Raw genomic sequence first — 26935 nt, 5'->3', positions numbered from 1 at the left:
AGAACTATGTGTCATGTTTTTCAGATGTGGATTTTCGAACATATACTCAGTTCGAATATAATGATTTCCTTGAGACAGAGAAGTTGCTGTCCATGCATCAGCACGGCTTTAGAAAGCATCGCTCCTGCGAAACTCAACTCGCCCTTTTCTCACATGATATCTTGCGAATCATGGATGAAGGGTATCAGACGGATGCCATATTCCTTGACTTCAGGAAAGCGTTTGGCTCGGTGCCCCACTGCAGACTCCTAACTAAGGTACGAGCATATGGGATTGGTTCCCAAGTATGTGACTGGCTCGAAGACTTCTTAAGTAATAGAATCCAGTACGTTGTCCTCGATGGTCAGTGTTCATCGGAGGTGAGGGTATCATCTGGAGTGCCCCAGGGAAGTGTGGTAGGCCCGCTGTTATTTTCTATCTACATAAATAATCTTTTGGATAGGGTGGATAACAATGTGCGGCTGTTTGCTGATGATGCTGTGGTGTACGGGAAGGTGTCGTCTTTGAGTGACTGTAGGAGGATACAAGATGACTTGGACAGAATTTGTGATTGGTGTAAAAAATGGCAGCTAACTCTAGATATAGATAAATGTAAGTAAATGCAGATGATTACGAAAAAAATCCTGTAATGTTTGAATACTCCATTAGTAGTGTAGCGCTTGACACAGTCACGTCGATTAAATATTTGGGGGTAACATTGCAGAGCGATATGAAGTGGGACAATGGCAGCTGTGGGGAAGGCGGATAGTCGTCTTCGGTTCATTGGTAGACTTTTGGGAAGATGTGGTTCATTTGTAAAGGAGACCGCTTATAAAACACTAGTAGACCTATTCTTGAGTACTGCTCGAGCGTTTGGGATCCCTATCAGGTCGGATTGAGGGAGGACATAGAAGCAATTCAGAGGCGGGCTGCTAGATTTGTTACTGGTAGGTTTGATCATCACGCGAATGTTACAGAAATGCTTCAGGAACTCGGGTGGGGGTCTCTAGAGGAAAGGAGGCGTTCTTTTCGTGAATCGCTACTGAGGAAATTTAGAGAACCAGCATTTGAGGCTGACTGCAGTACAATTTTACTGCCGCCAACTTACATTTCGCGGGAAGACCACAAAGATAAGATAAGAGAGATTAGGGATCGTACAGAGGCATATAGGCAGTCATTTTTCCCTCGTTCTGTTTGGGAGTGGAACAGGGAGAAAAGATGCTAGTTGTGGTACGAGGTACCCTCCGCCACGCACCGTATGGTGGATTGCGGAGTATGTGTGTAGATGTGTTATATGTAACTTCTTTATGTAACATGGTTTATTTTTATATGCTCTCATTCATGCTCCTTGCTGCTAGCACAACAACTTGACATGCATTGAACAGCCAACACATTCTGAACACTGCCCATCACGACGTTGGATGCCGCCTGGTGGCGTTGCATGGACGTGACGCGGTAACAAAAGTATGTAAATGGAGCAGACATGGACGGGAGGGGGGGGGGGGGGAGGGCGCCCTAGCGAAGATATGGGCTGCAAATGAGGAAATCAATAGAGATAAGCGACTTTGACAAAGGGGGCAGTTTATTATTAAGCAGAGCCTGTGAACGAGTATATCGAAAACGGCGAATGTTCACGTGCTACTGTCGTCAGCGTCTACGGAAAGAGGTAGAAGGACAGTTACACTGCTACCAAGCGCTAAATGGTTAGACGTCCATGACTCTTCATAGAACGTGGGGTTCGGAGGCCTGTCTGCTCTGTAAAGTTGGATAGATTGCGATCTGCGGCATCTCCGCCGAAAGAGCACAATTGTGGTTCACGCAAAGATGTTTCGGAGCACACCGTTCATCGTACATTGCTGGACATGGACGTCGGCAGCAGATCACTCTTAAGTGTTCACATGTTGACCCAACGATATCGTCAATTACGGTTACAGTCGACACCTGTCCATCGCGATTCGACCGTCGATCAACGGAAATGTGTCGGCTATGCGGGTGAATCAGATTTTTGCTACACTAGATCAATGGTTGTCTCCACAAACGCAGTCACCGTGATGAACGGCGGCTCAAAACTTGCAGCGCGCCACGGAGGCAGGCTGGTGGTACCAGTGTTATGCTATGGGAGACAGTCTCTTACGTTTGCATGGGACCTGTGGTAGTCATCGAAGACACGCTGACAGGTGCGAACCACCTGCATCCCTTCGTGCTTGATGTGTTCCCCGACGGCGATCATCATCCAGCAGTATAATTGTCCGTGTCTCGGAGCCACAGCTGTGCTACCGTAGTCTGAGAAGCATTATAGGGAACTCAGATTGGTGTCTCGGCGACCAAATTCGACTGATATAAATCCTATGGAAACGGTTTGGGTGGCTATCGGGTGCAATCACCGCGTACGCAAATCAGCGGTTCGTTATATACGCGAATTACATGATCTGTGCGTAGTCATCTATCGCCACATACCTCCACAAAACTACTAACAAAGTGTCGGACTCCTTATACTCAATATCGGTGATGTATTTCGTTCCAAAGACGGACAAACAAGCTATTAAGCATATAGTCACAATGTTTTGACTCATCAGTAAACAGTAGACTGTTAATCTTTATTTACAATAATCAAATACAGTAGTGCATTTCTGGACATATCTGGCACTATGCTTCTATGAAGAAGATAGTAACATCTGCTAAACCAGTACTAGGTGGTGGTGGTGGTGGTCATGGTGGTGGTGGTAAGTCCCTATGGGACCAAACTGCTTAAGTCATCAGTCCCTAGGCTTACACACTACTTACTCTAACTTAAACTAATTTACGCTAAGGACAACACACCCACACTCATGCCCGAGGTAGGACTCGAACCTCTGACGGGGGAAGCCGCGCGAACTGTAGCAAGGCGACTAGACCGCGCTGCTACCCCGGCGGCAACACTAAGTAAATTTCTAAAATACACTTCTTATACTTCGCACAAATGTATAGTCAAAGGGTAAAGACTTTTAATACCCTAATTTTTATAGGCTTCTGAAGATGACAAATTAATTTGTCGAATCCGGTAAAGCACAATGAAAATATATTTGCAACTGAAGACTGAATTTCATTTCGAAAAAAAAAAAATGTTTTTCAGCACAACCTTCCCTGCAACACCCTTACAAGTTTTTCATACTGTTTCTCACCTTCCTATGTAACTTATCGTCACGCCCACAGCTGATGTACATCAGATGCCTAGAATTTTAACAATAATAAAATGTTTTTAACGTACTCATAATAATTTGTTTACATCAGTGGTTAGTGCAGGGCTTTTGTTTTATTTCTACTTTGAAGGTGGGGTAGTTTTGTGACACCTGTGACCGCTCCTCACTCTGGAATTCCCGTATTTTTTTGCCTGTGGGATATGTTGATAACAATTTCATCCTTACGTGAACCTACTTCTAGTTTGAAAAAAAAAAAGACCGTTACTACAGATGAAGAGCGATGCGAGTGTATTACGGCTGTTGTGCGTGTCTAACGTTACTGAAACTTTTTAAATGGAGACTGCAGTTCAGTATGCCCCAAGGGCTTCCATGTGCAGCTTACTACCGTCTTTCCGTCTTTGAGAAAAGACGAATCATTGATATGAGGGATATGCGAGAATCATACCGATAGAGCGGACGGATAACTGGCTGTACTGGAATGGCGGCAGAACGTGTAATACCGAGACGGACTAACAACAACGACGTGGCAACAAGAGTAGGCACAGGTCCTTCTAGAAGAACTACGCTACGAGAAGATCATAGGACTGTTCGACCGGTTCTGAATAATACACAGATGACAACGGCCGGAATCCTGGTAGAGAGTCACCATGGACTGTCTGGAACAGATTACTGGAAGCCAAGTTGAGATCTCAGGCTGACATGCGTCGTTTTACCGATACTCACAAGGGAGAAGCCCGTGACTGATACAATGTCTTAACAGCTTTACTGGCAATCACTATTGTCTAACCACTGCTAACAGGTTTCGACGATGGTTGGTCCTCTTCAGACTTAATAAGCAGCAAGTTGCAACATCTTGTGTACCCCAGAATCATGCGTTCTATCTGTTATGACAGAAGTGATTATTGATTGGCGACTCCATGTTGTCTTGTGCACTACGACCAGATAACAGGTATACTTGAAAAAAGAGACAGCATTGGTCGTATATTTTTTACTATTGCAAAATCGATTATCTGTCACTGAGTGACCATCTTCAGTGCTATATTGTATAACTTAAATTGGGATTGCCGTAAGCTTAGTGACAACAGTGCATCCCAATTTAAGTTATACAATATAGCACTGAAGATGGTCACTCAGTGACAGAAAATCGATTTTGCAATAGTAAAAAATATACGACCAATGCTGTAGAAGTGATTATGTTTGACAGTTAAATTTCTAAAACATTTTTCTCAGAAAAACTATCGAAGTGGCTGTAGTCTCTATCACTTATTTTTGAGAAATTAATCTAACATGTTATTGTACACAAAAATGAAGATTTATTCACCAATTGCAAACACTGTAGCAGTTAAACCTACTACACTTTACAGGACTTTTAGAGCTTAACCTCCTTAGTAACTTCCAGTCTTTAGTGATGAAAGTATCTCGGAATTTACCTAAAGCTGTTTAGGGCAAATGGAGGAAGGAAGATTAGGATTTAACGCTCCGTCAACGACAGCCATTAGAGACGGAGCATAAGCTCGTAATGGGAAAGGAAATTAGCTGTTTTCTTTTCGAAGGAACCATCCCAAAATCCTCTTAAACGATTTGGGAAAACGACGGGACAAGTTTACTTTCCCTATAACAAAAACAATTGTGAACGATTGCTTTTCCAAGTAGTATCGGACATACGGATTTATAAAACTTTAGTGACTTGGCTTTTGATAAAGGCTTTTACTCTTGGATTCGTTGTTCAAAGGCCACTGGTTGACTAGTTATTTTTACTTCTGCAATATCGGTTAAAAGCACAGCATTTATGTTCAGTGAGAATATCAGCCGATACTCCAACAAGAGAATCCCAATCGGTTAGGAAGAATAAGAGAGAGAGAGAGAGAGAGAGAGAGAGAGAGAGAAAGGGTGGGAGAGAAGGAAGGAGAGAAGGAGGGAGCGAGAGAGGTGGGCGGGAGGGAGGGAGAGAGGAAGCGAGGGAGCGAGAGACCGAGAGAGGAAGCGGAAGAGGAAGAGAGAGAGAGAGAGAGAGAGAGAGAGAGAGAGAGAGAAAGGGTGGGAGAGAAGGAAGGAGAGAAGGAGGGAGCGAGAGAGGTGGGCGGGAGGGAGGGAGAGAGGAAGCGAGGGAGCGAGAGACCGAGAGAGGAAGCGGAAGAGGAAGAGAGAGAGAGAGAGAGAGAGAGAGAGAGAGAGAGAGAGAGAGAAAGGGTGGGAGAGAAGGAAGGAGAGAAGGAGGGAGCGAGAGAGGTGGGCGGGAGGGAGGGAGTGAGGAAGCGAGGGAGCGAGAGACCGAGAGAGGAAGCGGAAGAGGAAGAGAGAGAGAGAAAGAGAGAGAGAGAGAGAGAGAGAGAGAGAGAGAGAGAGAGGCATCATGAACGAGAGAGAGAGAAAGAGAGAGAGAGAGAGAGAGGCATCATGAACGGTAACTTGCTTCAGTTGTACACTTCACAAAACGAAAATAAGGTAGTATCTTGAGACTATAATATCAGTGTCACAATGAGAATCCGTCAACCCATACAAATACCTAGGTATAAAAAAATGCAGAACTATGGAATGGTACGCTCACCTAGCCTCAGTTGTAGGTACAGAAGGTAGCAGACTTCGATTCATTGGTACCATACTAGAAAAATACGATTCTAGAAAGGAGATTACTTAGAAAACACTAGAACGCGTCATTGACAATACTGCTTACGTGCGTATGGGTCCCATAACGATTAGGATTGTCAGAGTATCCTGAAAGTATACAAAGAAGGACAGTACGAATGGGAAGCAACCACTGCCATTCATTTCACAGTGGTCTGAAGAATATAGACATAGATTCATTTGTAGACTTAGAAAATAGGCGCCAGGTTTACTTGCTTGCAAACTAGCCACTAGACTACACACAAAACATATGCTGTTACCTAGTTAACACTAACAGAGGTTTCAAAATGAGATGGGAAAATATTGCACTGTAAGATTTAACGTTTAACCAAGCTTCATACGGATAGGGGAAAAATAAACTAACGTGAATAAAAAATTGCTCTAGACGTTTCTGAAATGGCGCAGTATGGCTGGGTTTTCATTCGCTACTTACACCACATCGTGCGTGCTGTTCGTATCCAGTTTTTACGAATCCATGGAAACTGCACGAAAGTAATGTAAATTTATATTCCTGACAGGATTTTACATCCAAAACTTATCCTTGTTACGAGGCATGTGGATGAAGCAAACGGGATCTCTTGAGGGGGAAAGTAGAAGCAGTTTCATTGTGACGACCTGGTGAACGTAGTCAAGCGCGTATAATGCGGAGAGAGACCACGCGGAACAATTTATTGTCCACGGTCGCGGCCCGTTGTTTGCGACTTCCTGAGTTGCTATTTTGTCGCTGCAGGGAGTGTCGGAACGGGACTGAACGGTAAAGAGGGCGGTGACGCATTATTTTGGACGGGGTGACCGCTAGCAGTCACAGAGCGTGAAGCCGAACGCCAGGTATCTGTCAATGTCTGGCGAGATGGTAGCCGCGCCTTCCCACCGAAACAATGGCGGTGAAGTTGGTTAACGAAGCACAGCCTGTAGCGCACCTCAGCGCCACAGGCAGAAGTCTTCATCTCTCTCAATTCCTTGCTTACAGTGTGAATTTTCCGCTACGACAGAATATTTTTTGTTTCAGCTGTTGCGGCTTACAGCAGTAGCTGCCTATTAGCAGTTACTGGACAAACACTCTGTAACCCCACGAAGAAAATGTCAGGATAGACCATATACCTTGCAATATTGTCATCATTAAGACTAAGCATCAAGTGAGAGACGTGTTTGACCTGTATCTGAGATATCACCTGTCCGTCTGTTCTGTGTCTCTTAATCACCGTTATGAACTGCTACGGGATATTTTTAGGTCTGCTCCTAAGTAATATTGTTCAATGGGCATCTTGTCAACGACACATTACTTCAAAAGGCAAGGCACGGAAGAATCGGTACAGCATGTTGCGAGAGAGGCTTTGACATTATCACGTTGTCGTGTTCACATACAGCGCTAGATAAAACTGCGTGGTTTTGTGCTCTACAGATTCACAGACGTGACACGTACTGACGATCCGCCGTAGCCGTCTGCCCTGACATCCGAGGCACGCCACATCATTAGCGACAGCCACTTCAGTATTTTTTATTTTATTTATTGATTTATTTATTCTTCGTAATTGCAGCCTATTATCTAAAAAGCTAAAATAGGCTATACAAAATACATTTCCTTGGACAGTTATCAGTTACGTATTAATTATTTATTCGTGATACTTAACTTAAAAAAATAGATTAAAAAAAGAAGAAAAACTACAACTACTTCTACTACTACAAAACTACACTGAAACCCTTAACCAACTACCCAGCTATTAATCTACCACAAACACTAAACTTTGTTCTCTGTTCATTTATTTCGGTACATTTAACTCGCACATGGTTGTTTCCGCTACTGGATCCGACCTCATGGTATCCTGGTCAACAGCATCCCTTACGAAGCGTAAGCACAAACACAGCAATCCCTAGATTCATCTGTTGAAGGCAGCGGTAAGCAGACTTGGCCGAGAGCGAGGCCAACTGTTAATAATACCCTGGACTGACTAACAGCAGACACTCTCAAAATTTTCCATCGCTCGTTACAGCATAGTGGTCACTGCAGTGGACCCGCATTTTGTAGAAGCTGGGTTGAAATTCTCGTCCAGCGATCTAGAATTACGTTTTCCACAGTTTCTTTCCAAAAAAGACACGGGCACTTTCCTACCCCACCACTGTTCAAGCTCTGTTCCCTATCTTATAACTTCATTGACGGAACGTTAAACACTAATCTTCCTTTCGAATGCTATCGCTGAACTGGGGGAAGGGTTACGGACCAACTCTTCCAACGTGAAAACGGTCTGTCTTACACTACACAGGTGACCACATCTTTGAAGATTTAACAAATGGTTCAAATGGCTCTGAGCACTATGGGACTTAACATCTGAGGTCATCAGTCCCCTAGAACTTAGAACCTAACTAACCTAAGGACATCACACACATCCATGCCCGAGGCAGGATTCGAACCTGCGACCATAGCGGTCCCACGGTTCCAGAGTGTAGCGCCTAGAACCGCACGGCCACACCTGCCGGCCATTTAACATCTGTTGAGGAAAGAAATCACTGTAGAGTTATTTAAGGAACGATCCCAGAAAACCACAAGCAGTTCTAACGTCGGTACCCGACATAAAGTCAGCATTCCGTTGGAGCTACAAGATTGACTTGTAAAATGTACACGTTCCACAGAAGATTTAAAATTAACGACAGTAGTACGTCACTAGAGAGGAAATTTTCGAACGTTATTTATTTACAGAAGTCGGACAAATTGGCGCGATTAACACTCTAGTACAAGACCACATACGCTTAGATTCTTTATTACTTAATTATAGCTCTATGACGCTGTCTTTTGTTATCTCATTGTATTATAGGGTCTCTGAAAGTGTTCTAAGCGGCTACCACGTTGGTGGTTGTTGTGGCGTTGTTGTATCTTCTGTATTGTGAAACCTTACGGACTTCCGATAGGGCTACTTGGCGGTGGTCGATTAATTGTAAAATTGCGAATACACGACAACATATAGTCATAGGAACACTACGTCTGTTAAACTCAATAGAGTAAAAAAAGAAATGAAAATACGCAGGGCTGCGTGAAAGAAGTTAGTAACCTCTAATAACAATGTCTTTATTGATATTAACATGCATCCGGCTAATACAGTGCAAAATAAAAATAATGGCTGATTGAAGAAGACTACACCATGCGATGGGAATTTCATATATAATAGGAAGCGGTCGGCGCAAGAAGTGTTAAGCTTCAGTTTAGCAAGGTTTCTGTTATATTTGAATGCATCACATGCTGAAAACAAGAAGCTCCATATGCGCCGCAAGGAAATGTTTGAATTTATTCTAACTTGTAACATCAAGGACACTGAATACGCTCTTGGGGGTTAGTACTTTATTCTTCCGATTCCATCATATATTCCTGATGGAGTTGCTACTGCCACATTTTACAGTTTGGCAAATCTAAGAGACGGACTTCAGGTGCGTATGGGAGAGCAGGAGCATCGGCGACCGACCTCTGGACACACGGAAAGTGCTCTGGCAAGCGTTGCGTACTCTGCTGCAGCACGTTTTTACCTGTGAAAAAATGGTGTACTTTGTTCTGTTAACTGTTAAGCTTGGCGTAGATTCTGTAATGGTTTTCTGTGTGTTCCCCTTAGAAGAAAGAAGTACTGTCTGGAAAACCACAATATATATGGAATGTAAAGAGCTACTGCATACCAATGGAAACTTTTAAGGAAAGGTAAAAGTTACTCGATTAGGACTTTTTAGGGCAGTTATAATATTCCAGAAATGAGTGCCGGGGACTGTTCACCTGACTATCTATTTTGAAGTAGTCTGCAGCTACGAAATCTTAGACATCTTAATTAGTAAGTAGTTAGTAGTCTATGCTGAAAAAAGTAGTTAGTAAATGGCGTTGTTTTATTATTTAGTTAATTAGCTGGAAAGTATTATTTCTCTGAAAGTATGTGCTAAATAAAATTATAGTCTAATATTTATTACGAGATATAAAAATTTACGGTCTGCTTTTGTTTTTATGTGGAAGACCTGTATGTATTTCGGCAATAAAGAAATAAACCGTAATAGGTGACCATGTTGACACAGTAACTGCAGTGGTGCATCTTCCAAAATAATTTCACCCCGACGGTTGCAGTTATACAATTATGGTTTCACGAAGGTGGGACTGAAATAACGTCTCTTCCCTGCCGCCATCATCGTCGTACTGGAATAATAAGGAATAGTCGTGCTATGCATTTAATGGTTCAAATGGCTCTGAACACTATGGGACTTAACATCTGTGGTCATCAGTCCCCTAGAACTTAGAACTACTTAAACCTAACTAACCTAAGGACATCACACACATCCATGCCCGAGGCAGGAGTCGAACCTGCGATCGTAGCAGTCGCGCGGTTCCGGACTGAGCGCCTAGAACCGCTAGACCACCGCGGCCGGCTAGCTATGCATTTAACATCACATGAAAGATCCACTACTGTCCCTGTCTACCCCAGTGTCTCTTACGGAAATGGAACAGTTTTACGTAAGGAAAGGCACAAAATCTCACTGAATACCACTTAGGATTTGTATGCGTCGGTCGCCTGAATGATTCTCAGCGTTTAGGCTGCCAAATGTAGCCCTTCACTATATTAAGTTGTAGCTGCGACTACTTTGTTCAGATCCCCCATCCCTGTCGCTGCCACAAAGTTTTCAAAGTATGATTTAAAATAACAGAAATCCGCTGCTCTTCTGACTGTGCAATCTGCTTAACACGCGGTGCATGTGCTCCCGGTGCAAGGTGTTAGGTTCCACAGCTGCAGAACTTTAATGCTAACGGACCTATACTTCGAGAGTGCATGCCACAGAACTGAAGAGCACCATGCAATCTCAGAGTAGATTCAAATTCAGCAACTTAAGAGAAATCAGGAAAAAGAGAATGACAATATTACTGCATTAGAAAAAAGGAAAAAAAAGGGTTATCTGGCAATGGGTGAAACTGTTTGTGATCGTAACGCTATTAACTTTCAGCAGTCACCGTACTGACCACTGAAGCTAGTGGGTGTGGATAGGTTTTATGATGGAACAAATTTGGCAATTGCCGATAAATGCTAGTTTGTAGTATCTTATTTTTGTATTTTGTGGTTATGTTGCTATTAAAGAAAGTGTAATATTTTCGTGACATTGCGTTTTTCGGTGGAGACATGTTTAACTCGTTCAGCATTCCGTAAGCTCTCTCGCGTGAAACTGAATAAAAGGACGGCAGAGAGCCTCATCCCTATTGGCACTCTCTCGATATTCGCCGTCTGTATTATCTGATCCAATGAAATTCCCAACTGCCCCTCGATACTGGAGTGCAGGCAAGCACTGCAAACGGAGCCTTTCGCACTAAATCTTTAGTCACGATGCATTCACTGTCGCAACGTAAAAGTCTCTTACCTTATCCTTCTATCTTATGTTTAATGTTATTGCCGAGGAAAGCAGTCCATTGGCCAGACGCTGGATTCGTATTCGGGAAGATGGCAGCTTAAGTCCCGTTCAGCCATCCAGATTTAGACGTTCCGTGATTTTCCTAAATCTCTTTAGGCGACTGTCGGGGTGATGCCTCTGAAAGGGAACAGCCAATTTTCTTCTCTCTCCTTCCGCAGTCCGGTCTGGTGCTCCGTCCCTAATGACCTCATCGTCGACTGGTCGTCAAACGTTTTTGTGAGTGTAGGCTTCCCGGCGCATACTGCTGACGAAATGTTTTCGGCCTTCGAGCCGGATGGATGCGTTGAAATTCCGTGACTTTTCAATGAGTATCGTTCTCATCACTTTCTGGCGAAGTGTCGAGATTAGGTGGGCGTCACAAATATATAGCAAAGTGGCGGCCGCCTCTTCACTCGCCCCCGCCTCCCTTTCACCCCATGGCGTCGCGTGCTGGGAGGCGGACAGCTGTTCGACTCTCGGCGCATTCAGCGTCGCCCAGTCTTGCGAAGCGTCAACTATTGGCCGCTGTCTCGGCGTATAGCTGCTAGTGAAGGCTTCCATGGGAAACTAGCTCGTATCCCTCGTCCCTGTTGACGAAATTGTTCCAGTTGATTCTTTAATGATGTTCTCCCAAAAGCCACTCGCTCGGCAGAACATTTTTGTTTACTAATATTGGAACGTACGTTATTCGTTGAGGCTATCTTCTGCAATTGCTAACTTGTCTTTATGTCCCATAAATAATGAGCCCTACTGCCTCTACAGTCGACCATAATTGCGAAAATGTTGCCGGTGCAGGATTTTGTGCGCAACCTGACCTCTCGTTTATGTCCCATAAATGTCTGATGAGATTCGTCTCGGGAAATCTGGATGGCCAAATCATTCGCTCGAAGTATTCAGAATGTTCTTCAAACCAGTCGCAAGGTACTGTGGCTCGGTTACAATTCCACCGTTGTTTCGGAACATGAAGTCCATGAATGGCTGCAAAGTGTCTCCAAGTACCCGAACATAACGATTTCCAGTCAATGATCGGTTCAGTTGCACCAGAGGATCAACATCATTCCATGTAAACACAGCCCACACCATTATAGAGGCACCACTAGCTTGCACAGTGTCTTGTTGACAACTTGGGTCCGTGACTTCATGGGGTCTGCGCCATACTCGAACCCTACTATTAGTTCTTACCCACCGAAATCGGGATTTAGCTGACCACGTCAGAGTTTTCTAGTCATCTAGGGTCCAAACGATATTGTCACTAGCCTACGAGAGGAGCTACAGGCGATGGTCGTCTGCTGCCATAGCACATTAACGGCAAATTTCGCCGCTCTGTCGTAACGGTTAAGTTCCTCGTAGGTCCCACATTGATTGTGCAGTTATTTCACGCCGTGTTACTTGTCTGTTAGCACTGGCAACCCTACGCAATCTGCTCTCAGTCATTAAGTGAAGGGAGTTGGCCAGCGCGTTGCGTTGATGAGACGTAATGCCGGAAATTTGGTATTTTCGGCACACTCTTGACACTGTGGATCTCGGAATATTGAATTCCCTAATGATTTTAGAAAAGGAAAGTCCCATGCTTCTAGCTCCAACTACCATTCCGCGTTCAAAGTCTGTTCAACAGTTTGCTCTTTTTACCGAAACAAGCAAATCCTTAGTTTCCGGTGGTGGTCGACGGATAGCTTTGGTGGTATTTTTTAATTGTTACAATAGGGTGCCGCTGCACTGCATAATGACAGTTCCTTACATGTACGTACAGATCTGCGGGGATCTTCTTTCTGTACACTGCATGTCCTATGTCACCGCCACCGAATTTCATCGCAGCCACCCGAAAGGAAACTGCCGCTTCCTTTTCCTTTTTTTCTGCTACTAAAATCCAGTTACGTAGGAAGTGATTCTACTGAACTCTACTCCATTCCGTTGTCTACAATTTTTTAATCAAATTCACTTTTTGTGGTTAATGGTTTTGGAAAAATTAAAATTGACTTCTTTGTCGTTTGTCATGCTGAAATGCAGACGATAGTCTCTAGTGAAAGAGTAAGTAATCCGAGGGGTTTAATTGCATCACATTGAGTGAGTCGATAGCTGAAGAACGTCATGATGATGATGTTAGGTTTGTGGGGCATTCAACTGCGTGAAGAACGTCACCTCCTTTTACAGCATCGTAAGACACACACAGTGCCCCTTTCCGTAACGTAGTAGGTAATAAGAGCACAGCATACCTTCATAAAGATTTGCTAACACATTTTCGCGATGTAACTGGTAACAGCGCAGATATTGCTATTGGTGACTGAAGAAGGTGTGCTCAACAACATTACATCAGTAATTACGCCATTTGGAGACTAATAATTATAGCTACTACAAGTAATATATTTCTAGCTGGTTTAGTACTTGCTAGAGCAAACCATTAATACTTACTTCCCCTGGGCAGGAGGTCACGAGTGGGAGTGTGAAGGTGTGGCCGCAAAACGGTTAATCTGCATTGACAGGCGTGATCCAGTTAGTGATGCACTTACGACCAAGCAGAATACATCAGGTAATAAATTACGTGACGTGTTTGTGAGAAAACTGTTGATCTAAGAAACAACCAATACGCTTATGTTTGTACATATTAAGCATGTGCTGTGTGCCTTGTTTATTATTCAGGTCGCTCACGGCGCTTGCTACTCATTGCGTAGTGCTTCACTCTTCGCCTTTAAGCTTGCATTCAGCGCTACTTAATTCTGTCTCGGATTTGTTTCCCCGGCAGTGCTTGTGGTAAGTAGTTCCTATGAGACCAAACTGCTGAGGTCATCGGTCCCTAGGCTTACATACTACTTAAACTAACTTACGCTAAAGACAACACACACACCCTTGCCCGAGGGAGGACTCGAACCTCCGACGGCGGGAGCCACGCGAACTAAATTACAGGCCCATATCGTTAACGTCGATATGCATCAGCATTTTAGAACATATATTGTGTTCGAACATTATGAATTACCTCAAAGGAAACGGTCTATTGACACACAGTAACATGGGTTTAGAAAACATCGTTCCTGTGAAACACAACTAGCTCTTTATTCACATGAAGTGCTGAGTGCTATTGACAAGGGATTTCAGATCGATTCCGTATTCCTGGATTTCCGGAAGGCTTTTGACACTGTAGCACACAAGCGGCTCGTAGTAAAATTGCGTGCTTATGGAATATCGTCCCAGTTATGTGACTGGATTTGCGATTTGCTGTCAGAGAGGTCACAGTTGGTAGTAACTGACGGAAAGTCATCGAGTAAAACAGAAGTGATTTCAGGCGTTCCCCAAGGTAGTGTTATAGGCCCTTTGCTGTTCCTTATCTATATAAACGATTTGGGAGACAATCTGAACATCCGTCTTCGGTTGTTTGGAGATGACGTTGTTTTTATCGTCTAATAAAGTCATCAGAAGATCAAAACAAACTGCAAAACGATAAAAAAAATTCTTAATGGTGCTAAAAGTGGCAGTTGACCCTAAATAACGAAAAGTGTGAGGTCATCCACATCAGTGCTAAAAGGAAGTCGTTAAACTTCGGTTACACGATAAATCAGTCTAATCTAAAAGCTGTAAATTCAACTAAATACCTAGCTATTACAATTACGAACAACTTAAATTGGAAAGAACACATAGAAAATGTTGTGGGAAAGGCTAACCAAAGGCTGCATTTTATTGGCAGGACACTTAGAAAATGTAACAGACCTACTAAGGAGACTGTCTACACTACGCTTGTCCGTCCTCTTTTAGAATACTGCTATGCGGTGTGGGATCCTTACCAGGTAGGACTGACGGAGTACATCGAAAAAGTTCAAAGAAAGGCAGCACGTTTTGTATTATCGCGAAATATGGGTGAGAGTGGCACAGAAATGATACGGGATTTGGGCTGGACATCATTAAAAGAGGGGGTTTATCGTTGTGACGGAATCTTCTCACGAAATTCCAATCACCAACATTCTCCTCCGAATGCGAAAATATTTTGTTGACACTGACCTTCATAGGACGGAACGATCACCACGATAAAACAAGTTAAATCAGAGCTCGTACGGAAAGATATAGGTGTTCATTCTTTCCGCGCGCTATACGAGATTGGAATAATACAGAATTCTGAAGGTGGTTCGATGAACCCTCTGCCAGGCTCTTAAATGTGATTTGCAGTATATCCATGTAGATGTAGATGTAGAACTGTGGCAAGACGCAGCCCCGCAGTGTTAGTTGTATGTTAACAGTGATACATAGTAATGTGGAAAGGTCTATTGTGTAAGAGTTAGGATCTGAGGGTTGTTGCATTACTGTGTTGCACGTTCTAGCGATAACACAGTACAGGCTTTTTCACAGTTTTGAAGGTATTTTCACAGAAACAAAGGTATCTGTGGTAACAAACTGAATCAGTATTACTCTGTAACGATATCATGTGTGCATTATACAAAAATATTCATAAAATATCTCTGACACCTAAACTTTTTCGTTGTAGTTCGGGTTTATTCTGTATGTGAGTTAAGGTAAAATTCCACAAAAGACATAGAAGCTTAGCCCACTAGAATTTTGTTGTACTAATAAAGTGTTTGCTTTACTGGACATCATAACTCAGCTATCCTTTCCCACTTCCTGTGTAAAGTGAGCGCAGAGTTGGCCTCAAATTAAACGTTTGATCTTATGTCATGATTTAAAGTAGTGTTGTAGCGAGCGGGCCGGTGTTTCGCCTCTCCCAGACAGGGACAGAGAAGTGATGGCATCGGCGAGTCTGCGGCGGCAGCAGATTTGCTGCTCCGTAAATACCCGCACTGGGGTAGATACCGCTGCCGACCCAGCCGCTGCGGCGCGTACTTCTACCGGGCTACTGCCTGCTCTCCCCACTCAAACGCCTGCACGTAGTTCGTTGCCAGGGTCTGACAGCCAGGCGCCTTTACTACTTCTCGACTTGCTCTGCTTTTCTTTTGTCTTTCTTATTTACAGCTCCTGTTTCTTCTAACTTCATTCTCGCAAAAACTTCAGGAGAAAAAGTTTCTGTTAATTCAAGGTGCTATACTTTCCTATTTCGTTTTCATTTAATTTAGAAATTAACTACTGGCAGCAATGCTAGCAGACAGAGAAGCAGTAACTTCCACGTAAGGCGATTTAATATGTGTCATTCGCTGACGCATTGCAGAACTTGAGACGTCTCGGCCACAAACGTGCCGACCCGTCCCGTGAGTTGAGACATATTGAGCTTCCCTAGACGCTAAAAGGCGAAGGATGTCAACATGGAGGAACAACAAGCACTAATTAAAACTGTAGCCATGTTCTCATTTCTTTCGTAATATGATTGTGATAAATAGTAGGTCAGTTCTTCTCTTACCGAGAACTGTAAAACGAAACCGTACACTGTGTCTTTGATTCTGTGGTTGCCTACACGTGTGTTCGACAAGGGAAGTTTGGGTATCTGTAAAAGTGTCTTCCTGTAGGAGTGGAGGGTGAAACTACTCAAGGAGGGAACCCCTAGAGAGGAACGTGTGCCTTCGCCATAGGTCTAAGCTCACTTCTACGGTAGCGGCACTTAGGGAAGACGCAGGTACAGCTGGTGTGCTCAGGTATGTTTTTGACCAGCATGAGAAACTGGTACGTCCCCTCTATTAGAGTTCTCAATGCTGTTTAACTGCTCAGGGTATGGAGGAAGTGTTTGATTAATGATTTTCAAACAGAAATCCATTTAATTACGTGAATTAATGTAGTTTTCCTTGAACTTTGAATCACGTGCCATAAATCAACTTACCCACGCTGTAACAGCCGGAATTTTTTCTAAATTCCTTTTAACCACTATTTAAAACATCGCGGGAGTGATTTGTTTAGTGATTTAAAATAGATTATGATTTAATTAAGTGAACTTCAAAATGGTTCAAATGGCTCTGAGCACTATGGGACTTAACTGCTGTGGTCATCAGTCCCCTATAACTTAGAACTACTTAAACCTAACTAACCTAAGGACATCACACACATCCATGCCCGAGGCAGGATTCGAACCTGCGACCGTAGCAGTCGCGCGGCTCCGGACTGCGCGCCTAGACCCGCGAGACCACCGCGGCCGGCCTAAGTGAACTGGTACCTCTTTCTTTGTGTACTGAATAACGTGATCGCTGTTCTGTTGAACTATGTTAGGTTTCGAGCGCAAGGGCAGTAACGCTTGGGTATGCAATACAGCCTGTTTCACATGTCTCTCTATTATTCAGTAACAAACAATACTGTTTTTCAGACAGGCGACAGATGATCATGTATTCTTTTCCGTTCCACTCTGAAAAGAGTTTACCGGTACCGTGAGTAATAAGCTGCGTTTTCCCGAATGTAGTTCATTATTAATAGTGCGTTTTCTTTCGTTGCAACCAATATCATGTTGCTATATTTATGTTTATAATATACTGCACCGCAACTATAACTTATGGGACCTCATTTCCTCGTACAATAAATGGCTATAATCTCAATATTATTTTAATCGACAACCGGCACCTATGGCGCCCTCCCGAAGAGAATTAACTAAAATTGATTTGATACGGGTCTCTCTCACTTTTCCAGATTCTGAGGACGACTATCTTTAAAAGTTCTCAATCGGCCTCTTGGAAACTTTGTCAGTACACTTGATGAACGGACTGTTGTAGTAGGATCACGCTGGACTGAAGAATACTTAGGCACGCTTTCGCTTCTCGTCTGGCCCGCTAAATCGTATATCTTAGTTAATTCCATAGAAAATGCGAAGGGAATGAAGCAAACAGCAACCTCGCAATTTGGTAGCTCAGAGGGATCTGATGAAAGAGGAGTGGCTTGAGATGGACGTGGTGTATATGATGAAATTTATTGACTCTCTGCCTGATCAAATTGACTCCATTATGAAGGATAGAGGCGCTGTTACACAGTTTTAACGTGATGTTTACTAGGGTAGATAAACGCTTTCGCGAGTACCTCGGCTTGTTAACCACACTCTCTATTTAGAATGACGTTAGTAGCTTCGTGCGATCTTTTTCGATCCCAAAAACAAAAACCATCTGAAACTTATTTACTTGTATGTTTCTCTAAACTGTAGTTCAAGAATCAATGAAAGAATGCCTTCTTTTTATGAAAATCACTGTTTATTAAAAAAGAAAACATAATCATATCAACAATTAAGGAGATCATGGAATTAAATTAAAAACAAAGAAAATCTTCTTGAACGATATCCGGAAACATACTTCGATATCAAATAATGATCAAATAAGTAAATTATTAAGAAAAAATAAACAATGACCAGCAGTTAAAAAACAACATGTACATGAACGAACCAACTAGGTACTTATTTTCGTTCGTAAGTGTCAAGACATGGCTTTTTGTCAATTGAATGAATTTTGCACAGCTATTTACGATATTTAGAACGTGCTTTGATAGTTTTTGTATCTTTAAGGCGTGGACACACGTGGCATGGTGATACTTTTCATCTTTTTGGCTTCATCGGTCACAGTTAGACTTGCGCTGCCGATTCGTCGAATCTGCTACCATTTTCATAATTTTGCAAAGAACTTCGTCCACAACAGTCTCCAAGTCCCTAGCAAAATTTCTGTAATTCGTTTTCCCCCTTTATTATTTGCTTTGATCAATGCTGTGCTGAGTTGTTTTATAAAATCTCGATGCACTAGCTTGCTATTTTTACTTATAAGGATTTTTTCCACAAAAATGGCCAGATCGTCTTACTATTTCTTGATTTTCTTCTCGAACATTCTCTTCTTCTACCTCTTTATCGTTCTCTGTTTTTCACTGTCAGTTTCATTATCAGATTTTTTGTTTAACTGTCATTAAACTCGGTTGTATCTTGAAAAGAATACGGTGTGTCCAATGTGTCAGCAGTCTTCAGTAGCTAACATCTACAAAATCTGATCACCTTTGAACATCGCTCCACTCAGCCTGAAACAACTGAGAGCAATTTATGATGATAAATAAAAAAAGTAACGTTTATTACTTCACGGGATAGATTTCGACACCAACTGGTACGTATCTGTAGAAATAGTGGCCGATGGTTAGCAACCTCTTACACAATGCAAAAGTATAGCTGGTATTAAGATTATATAGAAGCGGATTGGTAACGTTGCCGTAGGAATGGAACTGTAAACAAAAGAGTGACATATGAAGTAATAAATTACTCCACGAATGTAGTTAAGAATTAACCATAGACTGCTACGGTCGCAGGTTCGAATCCTGCCTCGGGCATGGATGTGTGTGATGTCCTTAGGTTAGTTAGGTTTAAGTAGTTCTAAGTTCTAGGGGACTGATTACCACAGATGTTAAGTCCCATAGTGCTCAGAGCCATTTGAACCATTTTTGATTAACCATACTTGCATGAAATTGTAGGGTGTGTCAAAAAGGATCATCCGATTTAGAAAAATCATAAATATTACGTTATCTGAGATATGTGCAAGAACAATGTAGTGTTGGAAAGAGCAAACAATCGAGTTTTACATGGTTCCCGCTAAGTAGCAGCAGTGTGCGCCAACTTCAGTTTTAGTTAAAATGTCGTCGGGACAACAGAAAGCGTTTTGTGTTCGACATTTTGCTCACTACGGGTCAGTAATAACTGTTCAGTGCGACTTTCGTACTAGGTATGGTGTGGATCCTCCTAAAGCACAGAACATTAGACGATGGCATGAACAGTTCCGAGAAACAGGTTGTTTGTGTAAAGGCAAATCTCCGGGCCGTCCCGTAGTGTCTGATACAGACGTGGAAAGCATCCGTCATAGTTTCACAAGGAGTCCGCAGAAATCCGTTCGCCGTACAGCTCGACAGCTCAACATGGTCCCGATGTCAATCTGGCGTGTGTTGCGTCGACGTTTAAAAATGAAACAAATGCAAAATTCAGCTATTGCAATTTGTTTGTGAAGGTGACAAATAACAACGCGTGGAGTTCTGTAACTTTGTTCTTGGCAAGATGGAAGATGATAGTTTTCTTCCACATTTTGTGTTTAGTGACGAGACAACATTCCATTTAAATGGAAAGGTGAACTGTTGTGTGAGAATATGGGGTACAGAACAACCGCATGAAGTTGTACAACATGAGAGGGACTCTTATAAATTTAATGTTTTTTGTGTAATTTCACGAGAAAGGTGTATGGTCCATTTTTCCTTGCCGAGAACGCTGTTACACGAAGCACATATCTCGATATGCTTGAGAACTTTTCCCACAGTTGGAGACTGATTTGAACGACTTCATTTACGAACAGGATGGGGCACCGCCACACTGGCACCTGGAAGTGCGGGAATTTTTAAATCAAAGGATTACTGAACGATGGGTCGGTCGCACTGGACCAAATGATTCAGCCTTACGATACTGGCCTCCAAGGTCAGCGGACCTGACTATATGTGATTATTTCTTGCGGGAGTTCATAAAAGACTATGTCTATGTGTTTCCGTTACCAACAACAATGAAGTGAGACATGGCATAACAGCAGCTGTGGAAGCTGTAACGCAAGACATGCTCGCTGCAGAGTGGGAACAATTCGAATACCGCATTGACATATGCCGCGCATCTCAAGCGGGGTATATTGAACAACAATGAGAAGTTATGAAAAAATCTTTTTGAGTTTCCCGTTCATAAAAAGACAAGATTAATTGTATACGTTTATTAGTTTCAGAAATATAGACATGCCAAATCGGATGATTCTTTTTGATACACCCTGTACTAAATGAACTGGTTCAAATGGGTCTGAGCACTATAGGACTTAACAACTGAGGTCATCAGTCCCCTATACTTAGAACTACTTAAACCTAACTAACCTAAGGACATCACACACATCTATGCCCGACGCAGGATTCGAACCTGCGACCGTAGCGGTCGCGCGGTTCCAGACTCTAGCGCCTAGAACAGCTCGGCCACACAGGCCGGCTCTAGATGAACTAATTCTATTACGTCAAAAGTATTATCCTCTGTCCTCTTGTATTGAGTACTTTTTCTTCGTGCTGCAGTTTTCCGATTGATTCCGCCCAGCTGTGTTCCCCATTTACGCTTATTAATGTAACATCTTTGCAACCCAGTTCACCGGAATTTTCCTTCGTGCAGTGTACGCATTGGCTCACGGCCTATCGAGCGCCGCACGCCGCACGGCCAGACACGGCACGCCCCAACACGCCTGGCCGCTGTGCGTGAGCCATCGCACGCCTTCTACATCTACATCTACATTTATACTCCGCAAGCTACCCAACGGTGTGTGGCGGAGCGCACTTTACGTTCCACTGTCATTACTTCCCTTTCCTGTTCCAGTCGCGTACGGTTCGCGGGAAGAACGACTGCCGGAAAGTCTCCGTGCGCGCTCGAATCTCTCTAATTTTACATTCGTGATCTTCTCGGGAGGTATAAGTAGGGGGAAGCAATATATTCGATACCTCGTCCAGAAACGCACCCTCTCGAAACCTGGACAGCAAGCTACACCGCGATGCAGAGCGCCTCTCTTGCAGAGTCTGCCACTTGAGATTGGTAAACATCTCCGTAACGCTATCACGCTTACCAGATAACCCTGAGACGAAACGCGCCGCTCTTCTTTGGATTTTCTCCATCTCTTCTGTCAACCCGACCTGGTACGGATCCCACACTGATGAGCAATACTCGAGTATAGGTCGAACGAGTGTTTTGTAAGCCACCTCCTTTGTTGATGGACTACATTCTCTAAGGACTCTCCTAATGAATCTCCTTACCAACAATTAATTTTATATGATCATTCCACTTCAAATCGTCCCGTACTCATACTCCCAGATATTTTACAGAAGTAACTGCCACCAGAGTTTGTTCCGCTATCATATAATCATACAATAAAGGATCCTTCTTTCTATGTATTCGCAATACATTACATTTGTCTATGTCAAGGGTCAGTTGTCACTCCCTGCACCAAGTGCCTATCCACTGAAGATCTTCCTGCATTTCGCTGCAGTTTTCTAATGCTGCAACTTCTCTGTATACTACAGCATCATCCGCAAAAAGCCGGCGAGCTCCCTCTTCCACCTTCTTTATAAACAGTGGCCAACCTGGTCTCATCATAAGCAAATGTGTCATGCAGCGCTACTAAAGTTAATTGATGTCCAATGCCCAAAACTGGTTATTCACCACAAGTACTATATCTGGGAACATGGGTCGATTTAGATCCATGCGAAAACTGAATACAAAAATGAGAATTACGAAACTGAAATAAATATACTGACTGATAATAAGATGATACTGAAGATCATAGACGGGTAGGTGTAAATGAAATGAAATCTTACTGGTCGAGTGGCATGTGATGTTATTTCAGCGATCATAAAATCGAGTCAAATTTGCGAAGAACTTGGTAGTATGAGCTCATCGATCACTATGACGTCGCACGCCCTCTGGTGTGGATACATACACCGATTCCGCAGGGAAGGGTATCATAACACCGTTATATTCTCTCCTAAGAGAAGCTGGCCCACAACTGGTCGCTGGTATCCTGGATACTACCACTGGGGCGGAGTTGACGCCCGAGTACGCTCACGTATGTTATGTCGGGGGGACAGTTCCCCGAATCACGCTGATCACTGGTTTACCACAGCATGACACAGTCACTATTTCCGTGCGTGGATGAACGTTATGCTGTTGAAAAATCACACCACGATACTGTCGCATGAGAGGTAACATATTGAAAGTTGGACGTCTATCATTCTGCTGTGCGCATACACAAACTCTGAGTCTGAGATATTATTATCGCGTGTAGTAGCGAGCGAACGGTTGTCGAGGTGGAGTCGGAAGCCGTCGGACGCAGCGTGCGGTGGAGAGAAGCCGCGCGATATCAAAGGTCGCAGGCTGCCGTGATCGTGTTAGTAGCGCCGGATTTTGGGTAATTTACCTTTTCGCTGCACGTAGGTGTTGGTTGCTTTTACACTGGAGGGTTTTGTCAGATTTGGGTATGCATAGATTGAGAATAATACTCGCACCTTTGTTGTGGCCAGAAACGTGTTTATTCAGTATAGACATTGTGGAATAATCAAGTCTGTCTAAAGTTTGTCAGTTTTAAATAATATATCGCAAATATAATATAGACTTTAAAGGTTTCTTTCATTTTTCTTTACATCGTTTAAGGATAGTTGTCCAAACCACTCCTGATCATTCAACTTCTATGTATAAAAATATGGCAGTAATTGTCGAGATTGCAATCTACATGGACCGCAGTGCTGCTTCTGAAATATTTTAGAATGTTGCTGATCACGCAGTTGCAGCGGCAAGACGAGGTAAGTTGTCTGTTGCGTACAGGAGTATTGCAGAACGGTTGTTAGGAGACGTTAGAGAATTATTTTAAAACTAGCAGTCAGATGGTTGAGAATTTATTTCTTTATACTAATAGAAGGAACAACTGGAGAGGAATCAGAGTTCCCTCGTTCTAAACCAGCCACTATTTCCAGTCTTTACCGTAGTACCCCAAACCCGCCAATCTCTGGAAGAATAGGCCCGCTCCCGACTCCGCCGCCAAACCCAGCGCCGATGGTCCTGCATCGCAGGACACAGTGGCTCGTCGCTGGGCACAGTGCGACGCCCTTCGTCAACAAACCATGAAACCATGCCTCCCAGCCACGATACCACATCCAACTCAGCCGCCCGTGTTGCGGCCCCGACGGCAGCCCGCACGCTTGGCGACGACACGCCCGACCGCCACCCCGACGATGACTGTCCCTGTCCCCACGCTCCACGCAGTCCAACATCGGACCAGTCACGCTCGAATGCTCCACAAATCTGGATACTGCACAGTTCGACCAGCCGGCTAAATGGAGACCCAGAATGAGGCTCCTTTCAAAGTGTGCCAGGTGCTGATAACGTTGTCTCACGTGGGTACGCTGCATCTCTGTGTCCTTCACTGCCAACTCAACATTTGACCCTATTCATGCCCCTTATATATCCTACCAGGTCTGGTAACAACACTAAACACGAAGGGTACTATGCTAGTTAGTTACTTGGTAACGTCCGCCCCCGGTAGCTGAGTGGTCAGCGCAACAGAATATCAATCCTAAGGGCCCGGGTTCGATTCCTGGCTGGGTCGGAGATTTTCTCCGCTCAAAGAGTGGGTGTTCTGTTGTCCCAATCATCATCATTTCATCCCCATCGACGCGCAGGTCGCCGAAGTGGCATCAAATCGAAAGACTTGCACGTGGCGAACGGTCTACCCGACGGGAGGCCCTAGTCACACGACATTTACATTTCCTTAGTAACATGTTACATTGATCATTTGAAAGATTCTCTTACAGAAATGATGCGGAGCGAATCAGTTTACCTATCACAGATAACTGCAACTCTAAGCCGGCCTGGGTGGCCGTGCGGTTCTTGGTGCTACAGTCTGGAATCACGCGACCGCTTTGGTCGCAGGTTCGAATCCTGCCTCGGGCATGGATGTGAGTGATGTCCTTAGGTTAGTTAGGTTTAAGCAGTTGTATGTTCTAGGGGACTGATGACCTCAGAAGTTAAGTCCCATAGTGCTCAGAGCCATTTGGAACTCTAATCTCTCCGACAGCGTGTTCACGTATTAAGTTACACTGACATCCGACCATGTCTTCTAAGTGCTTCACTTTTTTCTTGTCAGGCAGCGTACTTGATAGATGTCAATAACCTTAAAAAATGTTTAAATCACAGAAAGCCTCAGACTGGGCGGAAAATGAGTATCTGAACTCCGGTCCTGCCGAGTATGACTCTAGTGCCTTACAGTTAATAAAATATTACGGGCTATTATGCGGTGGTCTTGAAACCAGACGCTTCGTCCCCATCTGCGGTGGACATTTTCAAGGGGGATCGTAGCTTCGTTGAATGTGCGATTCATACCCTGCTTCGCTACTGACTACAGCAAAATTCCGCTTCCGCGAGCTGTAGTATTTTGCTGCAGTCAGTAGCGAGACAGGGTGTGAATCGCACATTTAACGAAGCTACGATCCCCCTTCAAAATGTTCTCCGCCGATGGAGACGAAGCGCCGGCTTTAAAGTGAAATCCCTTTGACCACGGCATAATAGTCCGGAATATTTTATTAACTGTGACAGTTACGACCGTGAAAGTTTACATTTTACTATCTAGTGCCTTAATCGCTTCGCCTCCTTCCTCCGTGCGATCATATGCGGTATGTTTTGCGCCGAGGTATTGGAAGTTTCTGTCGACTTCCGTGACGCTGGACGTACTCACATGTGGCGATAAGTGGGAGACATGTAATGCACACGGGAAAATTGAACATAATCATTCTCGTGGTCCAGTGTTATGCTGTGAGGAGGTACTAGGCGTACTGACCTCCAAATCATTGAACACGATTCACTCACCGCTCAACGTTATTCTGACACTGTACTCCATCATGTGCGTCTTTTCAGGTGTGCATTCGGCCATGAGTTCATTATTATGGATGGTAATACGCGACAGCGTAAAAGAGCTTCCCTCCGTCAATACTAGCGGTAATCCTACCATCTGCTACGTTTTTTACGTAGTGCACCAGAACTATCGAACCATAGTTTTGGTAGAGCACTCTTAGCACTCTTAAGGCACTACAACCTGTCGCTTACAGATTTTCTGATAGTGTGGCTGCGTTCCTCGTACGTCGGACAAACAGAGTTATTTGTGGCCACGCTATGTTTATACTTGATCGTTCAAAGCAACGTTCAGTTCTGAACAAGTAATGTAATCTGGTGGAGGCTATAACCGCTATTATGTAACAACAACTGACGTCCAGTGCGTGTTAACTTTTATGTTTGCTGTATACGTTACAGATCTTGAACGAGCGGAGGATATCAGGGGAAAGCTGGCTTCTCGATTAGGTACGTTATCATTAACGGTACTGTTACAATGGTCAACTGCAACATCAGTAACTCCTGTTACCAACTGACGAAGGCACAGTTGTGTTTTGTTTCGAATACTCAGCTGTTAGGTAAGTTTATGTGCTGTTTCCTGTGCCTTGTATGTCCGTTGGACATATGTTCGAGTACTAACGTGTGTTTGTTAACGGCGTTCTCAGACGGCACAGATTCGGGGTATTACAAAAGGGAAGATTCAAAATGGTTCAAATGGCTCTGAGCACTATGGGACTTAACATCTGTGGTCATCAGTCCCCTAGAACTTAGAACTACTTAAACCTAACTAACCTAAGGACATCACACACATCCATGCCCGAGTCAGGATTCGAACCTGCTTCCGTAGCAGTCGCGCGGTTCCGGACTCAGCGCCTAGAACCGCTAGACCACCGCGGCCGGCAGGAAAGATTCCTTCTAAATATTTTTATTGTATCATCTTACTGTACTTAACCAGTTCTAATTGTAGGTATAGTAAATATTTGGTTCTTACGGCACAGGGTCCTTGTCCTATGCTGTAATTTTGAACATAGTGCTAATTTCAACTACGTATTCTCTTTTCTGTTCCTTGCTCTTATGTACGGACCAATATTTTGCCGAGGTACTATGTGACTTATGAATTTAATGACTGTAACTCATTTTTCGGATCACATTAAATTTTGTAATTGTATGATGCAGCTTTCTTATACTACCAATAAATGGATAAATATTGTACTGTTAACCAGAATGCAATAAATCGGTTCCACACTTCTGTCCTAACGGCCTTTTTGTAAGTGAGAAATTGACAAAATGTAAAGCTGTAGTCAACAGTGAAGACAGATTTAATGAGCTACATCTGGAGTTAATCAAGTAAAACTACATGCGAGTCGTAATGAGTGAGGATACCAGTCGGGACGATCGCTTAGGACCAGGTGTACGCAAAGTGAATGTGGACGCTCATATTGGAACATTGCTCTAGTGA

General features: G+C 43.6%; 1 protein-coding gene across 2 annotated transcripts in view; it reads right to left on the bottom strand.

Annotated features, from left to right (window-relative positions):
- LOC124715789 (matrix metalloproteinase-2-like) overlaps positions 1-26935 on the bottom strand; it is a 912762-nt gene that overhangs the window by 428609 nt on the left and 457218 nt on the right. The gene's annotated exons all lie outside the window — the stretch shown is intronic.

This window comes from Schistocerca piceifrons, chromosome 1 (assembly GCF_021461385.2).
Source record: "Schistocerca piceifrons isolate TAMUIC-IGC-003096 chromosome 1, iqSchPice1.1, whole genome shotgun sequence".
NCBI classification, from domain to species: Eukaryota; Metazoa; Arthropoda; class Insecta; order Orthoptera; family Acrididae; genus Schistocerca; species Schistocerca piceifrons.
This window is presented reverse-complemented; position numbering and strand designations above follow the sequence as displayed.